Consider the following 7,127-nt stretch of genomic DNA (forward strand, 5'->3'; position numbering starts at 1 on the left):
ACTAGCCAAAGAGATACTTATCTTTGGGGTTCTGGCTACCTATTGCCTTCCAATAGGTGGTGGAAAGCTACAGTGTCATTGGTTAACTGAGTTTGTCAGTTTCACCACCACCTTGCCAGCGTTTGGATTATCATTTTGCATTCTCTCCTAATTCCCTCCCCGCCTTTTTAAATAATGTCTGAAAGTGCCTCAAGTCTACTTTAATTTGCATTATCTTTTATTATAGTTAAGATAATCATTGAGATAATATTTCCATTGGTGTGTTTACTATTTGTTTTCTCTTCTCCCTGAGTTTCCACAAGTAATGTCTCCTCCACACCCCTTCTCATACTATTAAACCTTTCTCCCCTGAATTGTCAAAAAACACAATATAGCTTTCAACATTCCAGTGGCAGCATCCTAAGAATACCCCACCTGCAGAAAAGCAGCCTTTTCCCACTTGAGTTCCACCTCTACTGTAGCGTGTTCCCAGCAGTGTTTTGCATACAACAACCAACACACATGCTGTCCAGTAACCATGACACTGGTATGTAGCCACACTATTCTATGGTCATGTAAAAATAAGAAAACTGAAGCCCTGGCCTATGTGGCTCAGTTGGTGGGGCATCGTCCCGGGCATGAAAGATTGCCAGTTCCATTCCCAGTCAGGGCACATGCCTAGGTTGCAGGTTGCAGGCTCCATCCCCAGTGGGGTCGTGCAGGAGGCAGCCAATCAGTGTGTTGCTCTCACATCGATGTTTCTCTCTCTCTCTCTCTCTCAACATCAATAAAAAATCTTTTAAAAAAATAAGAAAACTGGATTAAAGAAAATAAAACCAACTGCTTAATTGCAGAAGGACTTCTCAGAGCCTTCAGCATGCCTTTAACAAATGCTCAGCAAACCTCTAAGAGGAAAGTGTACCAGGTACCTTTTCCAAAGTGTTTTGCCTGCCACAGAATCCCTGCATGCTGAAGCACACTGAAGGAATGGTGTCCTGAAGAAGGCACTCTGAGAAGCCTGCCCAGGCAGAGAGGCCACGCCCACGCTAAATTCAGCATGCATTCAGCGTCCCGGGTTCAGCAGACAGAATCCAGTGTGTTGGAGCCGGGAAAGCCACATGGCATCCCGCCATTACTCCACTTTAGACACGGATACACAGCGACAAGACACAGGCACGTTTTAAGAAATGCTTTAAATCATATATCTGAAAAGTCAGTAAGGATGTTGGAAAACTATTTTATGGTATGAAAAGGAAAGCTACAATGTGGCATGTGCAAAAGGATCCCATTTTTGTTTAGGAAAAAGGTATACTTTTTGATTATTTGTTTGTCACCTCCAATTCTCATCACCACTAGAATATTAATTTTTGAGGGCAAGGATACCGAATCATAAAGACCATTGTAAATTTGCTTAAAATGTTAGGATATGTCTATATATTTTTTTAAAAATATTTTTTATTGATTTTTTACAGAGAGGAAGGGAGAAGGATAGAGAGTTAGAAACATCGATGAGAGAGAAACATCGATCAGCTGCCTCCTGCACACTCCTTACTGGGTATGTGCGCACAACCAAGGTACATGCCCTTGACCGGAATTGAACCTGGGACCCTTGAGTCTGCAGGCCAATACTCTATCCACTGAGCCAAACCAGTTAGGGCTGGATATGTATATATTGATAGACTATTGTGTTTATTACAGTCATGTTATGTTTTATGTTTTATTTTTCAATCTGTTTATATTATACACATTATACTTTTTTGTGCTACCTACAGAAGCTGTTTACTTAATAATAAAAATTGTATATGAAAAAATAGAGATATATATGAGAAAATAAAGAAAAATGTCTGAAAAGATATATCAAAATGACAATTGTGTTTTTTTTAAATAGTGGGATTATGTTATTCTTAAAAACATTTGCCTCTCTTTATTAGATGGTGTCTGAGAAGAATGTTTTTGCAATGAGTATGTGTCAGTTTTCTAATCGAGGGGAGAAATAGTTATTTTTATTTGGGGGACAAAAAGAAGTAATAAGGGAAAATAACATTTGAGCATCTAGTAGGCCTCAGGCACTTCAACTATATGTTAATTTAATCCTCGAAATCATTATTCTCATTTTACAGATAAGAAAACTGAGGCATGAGGCACCTAACGGACTTGCCCCAAATCATAAGGTATGTGGTGAAGCAAGGCTTTTTCCTTAATTGTGGTAAAATATACATAACATAAAATGTACCATTTAACTATTTCTAAGTACACATTTCAGTGGCATTGGTGCAATTACAATGTTGTGCAACCACCACCACTAGCTATTTCCAGAAATTTTTATCATCTCAAAATGAAATTAAACACTAATTTCCCATCCTCCCTCCCCACCGCTTCTGGTAACCTCTATTCTACTCTCTATGACTTTGCCTATTCTAGGTCTCTCATATGAGTGGAGCCATACAGTATTTGTCCTTTTGTGTCTGACTTATTTCACTTAGTGTAACACCTTCATGATGTATTAATGTTGTTCCATTTTATAGCTGGACTAGAGGCCTGGTGCATGAAATTCGTGCACTTGGGGGGGGGGGTGTTCCCTCAGCCCAGCTTGCGTCCTCTCACAGACCAGGAGCCCTTAGGGGATGTCCAACTGATGGCTTAGGCCCGCTCCCCCAGGGACATCCTTAGCACTGCCTCGGAGGCAGGAGAGGCTCCTGCCACCGCTGCTATGCTCACCAGCCGTGAGCCCGGCTTCTGGCTGAGCGGCACTCCCCCTGTGGGAGTGCACTAACCACCAGGGAGCAGCTCCTGTGTTGAACGTCTGCCCCCTGGTGGTCAGTGCACATCATAGCAACCGGTCATTCCACTATTTGGTTGATTTGCATATTAGCTTTTTATTATATAGGATAATATTCCATTGTATGGATAGACCACATTTTGTTTATCCACTCGTCTGTTGATGGACATTTGGCTTGTTTCCGCCTTTTGGCTAATGTGGGTGATGTTGCTATGAACATTATACAAGTATCTGTTTGAATCCTTGCTTTCAGTTATTCAGGGTATATAGAACTAGTGTGGATTGCTGGGTCATTAGGTAATTCTATATTTAACTTTTTGAGAAATTGCCAAGCTGTTTTCCACAGCATCTGCACCATTTTCCATTTCCTACCAGCAATGCACAAGGTTTCCAAATTTTCCACATCCCCATCAACATCTATTTTCTGTTTTGTTGTGTTTTTTAATAGCCATCCTAATGGGTGTGACGTATTATCTCCTCATGGTTTTGATTTGCATTTCCCTAAGGATAAGTGATGTAGAGTGTCTTGCCATGTGCTTATTGGCCATTGGTATATCTTCTTGGGAGAAATGTCCTTTCTGATCCTTTGCCTACGTTTGAAGAGGATTGTTCTGATATTGTTATTGGTGAATTTTAGTTGTCCTTTACATGTCCTGGATATTAACCCCTATCAGATACTGTATATGAGTTACAAGTATTTTTTCTCATTCTGTGGGTTTTCTTTTCACTCTCTTGATAATGTCCTTTGAGGAACAAAACGTTCTCATTTTGATTTTGATTGAACAAAGTCCAATATATCCATTTCCCCCTTCTTTTTGCCTGTGTTCTGGTTTCAGAGCCAAGAAATCAGTGTCAAAGTTGGGGATTTCCTCATAAGGCTCGCAGGTCCTATTTTTCAGGGTATGGTAAGCTAGCTAAAGCCGAGTTGGGGAACTGTGATTGATACAGGTGAGGTTTACTGAACAGTAAGGTGTTTCCCATAAGTGCAGATGGACTTCGGTTTATAATTGTGACGTGGGCCGGGCCTCGGAGGTGGCCTCCATTTTTCGTCCCTATATAGGAACTCCCTTTGTCATTTTTATAGTTTTCACGTTTAGGACTTTGGTTCACTTTGAGTTAATTTTCATTGACAGTATAACATCAGGGTCCAACGTCATTCTCCAGTTGGCCCAGCACCACTTATTATAAACACTACCATTTGCTGTTTGGTTGTGTTAGAGCAGAGCTGGAAACCCAGCTGTCAGACATGGAGTGTATGGCTTTTTCATAGTAGAGTGTGTGCCCCAGTTTTCCCTCTCTCTCTCTCTCTCTCTCTCCCAGACCCAGAAGGGCTGTCAGAAGGGCTGTCAGAGGCCAGGAGAGCTCCTGCGGGCCTCCCAGATGGGAGGAGGAAGGGGAGGAGGAAAAGGAGAAGGCCTCGGGCATCGCCCCAGGGCAGCCCTGCTACAGTCAGTCACGCTCCTCCCTCTGGAAGCTGCCGCCACACCTGACCGGCCTGGCTCTGGGACTGCCCAGACCGGTTTACAGGGTTTCTGTTCGCTGGGAGCTGGTTCCCTGTGCACACTGATCTCTCTCTCTCTCTCTCTCTCTCTCTCTCTATATATATATATATATATATATATATATATGTTCTCAAACTCCCTCTCTTTCTTTCTCTCTTCCCCTCTTTTTCTCCTCTCCCCCAGTCCCTGCCAACCCCCAGGCCCAAGGCTCTGGGCCACTGACTTCACCTCCACTCCCAGGCCCAAAGCTTGGGGCCCCCCTGAGCCCACTGCCAGGCCAGCCAGGCTCTGACCCAGGTTTTTATTTTTTTTAATGGATATGAAATTATCAATGGTGACATGAACAGAAATGCTAACAACAACAACAACTCACATTGATGAAGTACTTATCAGACATAGTTGACATACTTCCTGTTGCTTATTTCTCACAACGGACCTATGAGGTCGGTACTGTTATGATGCCCTGTTCACAGATGAGAAATCCGGTGAGAGGGCTCGGACTCTGTGCCCAAAGTCACTCAGCAAGTGAGCGGCACAGCAGGATTCCCAGGCCGCCTCTGAGCAGTGCTTCTGGACCGGGCTGTCTGATGCCCACTCTCGCTTGCTAACCATGGATATGTAATAAACATGTATGTGTGCCAGCCATTGTGTGTATGTGTGTGTGTGTGCATGTGTGCGCGTGTGTGCGCGTGCGTGTGTAAACGAGAGCAGTTGTAAGGCAAGAGGGAGACAGAGAGAGTGCTACCAGGACACGAAGGCCCAAGGGGAAGAAGTGACTTATCTAAGGTTAGGGGGTTGGGCAGGCATAGAGAATGCAGTATCATCATTAGTTTTCTTTCTTTTCCTTTTTTAAAATATATTTTTATTGATTTCAGAGAGGAAGGGAGAGGGAGAGGGAGATAGAAACATCAGTGATGAGAGAGAATCATTGATTGGCTGCCTCCTGCATGCCCCACACTGGGGATCAAGCCTGCAACCCGGGCATGTGACCTGACCAGGAATCATATCGCAACCTCCTGGTTCATAGGCCGATGCTCAACCACTGAGCCATGCTAACTGGGCATCACCGTTAGTTTTCAAACTGCAGATTTTCTAATATGCAGTGGGCACTGGCCCACCTATAGTGGAGGGGGAGCCAGTCAGCGGCAGATAGCCAACAACCGAGAGAACTTGTGCTGAAAGCTCTGGACCACACACCCAGGACCACTCAGCCGGTACCCTCCCTTCTCTGCCCCGTCCTCCCAGCCCTGCTGGCTGGGTGCGCTGGCACTGCTTTCCCAGAGGCTCAGACCTGCCCTGGGGATGAAGAGCTAAACCAGACATGCTTCCACCTTCAAGGAGCTCTCAGCCTGGGAGGGAAGGGGACTCTCTGGCCAGAAACCCCCGACCCTTGCCTCCCTTGCCCCCCACAGCCCACCCGTCACCACATCACATTGGGTTTCCCTCCCTGTTACCGCTCAATTCTGCCCCGTGTTTTCCCACTCTGGTCCAAGCTATCATCATCTGTACACGGCTGAGGCCTGAGAGCTCCTAGCACAGAGGCTTCCTGATTTATGCGGCAGAGGGAGAGGCTTGTGCAAACGGCATGGAAATTGGACAGGGAAGGGAAGCACCCAGGTCTCCCTGGAGAGGGTCAGAAAGGGCTTTGCAACGCCGATCTGGGCTTCTGAAAGGTGACCGGAGTTTGCAGACGGGAAAATACATTTGAGGGAGATACATTTGCATATAAAGGCTTGAAGGGAGCCTTAGGGTGTATAAAGAATGGCAATAATTTTGAATTCAAGATGGGGGAGGGGGGCTAAATGATAGAGTCAGAGCCTGGGCTGCAGCAGCAGGTGGGGCCAGAGTGAAAAGGCCTTTCCCCTGTAGGTAGTAGGGAGCCACTGAAAGACAAGGCCTCCAAGAGTGAGGGTGAGCCCTAGTTTAAAACGTGTTCAGTCTCTCTTGGTGGGTGTGGCTCAGTGGATTGAGCATCGTCCCATGGACCCCAGAGGTCCTGGGTTCGATTTCTGGTCAGGGCACATGCGCAGATTGCGATATTTCAGTCTCTCTTTCCCTCTCCCTTCCTCTCTATTTAAAAATCAATAAAATGTGCCAGTTTCCCCAGCACATGTAGGCCGGCGAAAAATCTTTCTGTGGGATTTGTCCAGATGTGAAACAAGGCTGGCCCCGGCCCCGTTCCAGACTCCTAGAATTCTGTCATCTTCGCCAGTGCCCCTGTCGTCAGCCCTACTGAGAGATTATAAATGGGAGAACCACTCGGTCTATTTCCTTCTGCGGGCTGGGGAAGGGATGGATTGGAGAGAGAGAGGCTGTGGGGAGGGACTGAGGCTGTGGACCAGTTGGGTTGGAAGGACGAGAGAGAAGGAGGTTCTAGAAATTTCTAGCGTAGACTGCCATTGTCCGAGGAAGGCCACACCAGGAAAGTCTCCTTGCCTTCTTTCGGCTCTTCGCCTTAAGATGGACTACTAATCTGATCGGCCAGACTCCAGGGCGACGGTTAGGTCAAGTTTACTTGTGCGTGGGGTCATGGAGCATGAAAAAAAAATGGCACACAAGAATGTGATTCTTGCTTTCACCCACACCTACGCAGCATACTTGCCTTTGCTTCTCTAGTCAGCTACTGACCAGAAGGAAGAACCATCCCCCAGACAAAGGAGAGCTTAGGGAGGGGAAAGGCCCTGAGGCCTTCAGGCAGGCCCTGGGCCCTAGCCCTGCCTCAGCCCGGAGCTCTGGCTCCCAGGCAGGCCTGGCAACAACAAAGCACAGCTTGTATCTCCTACAATTTGCCCTTGGTGCCTGTTCCCTTGGGAATCTCTGGGCGGCAGCGGGGTGGGGGGGGGGGGGTCAGGCAGAGCAGGTCTCCA

This window comes from Myotis lucifugus, unplaced genomic scaffold, assembly GCF_000147115.1.
Source record: "Myotis lucifugus unplaced genomic scaffold, Myoluc2.0 scaffold_43, whole genome shotgun sequence".
In the NCBI taxonomy this organism is placed as follows: Eukaryota; Metazoa; Chordata; class Mammalia; order Chiroptera; family Vespertilionidae; genus Myotis; species Myotis lucifugus.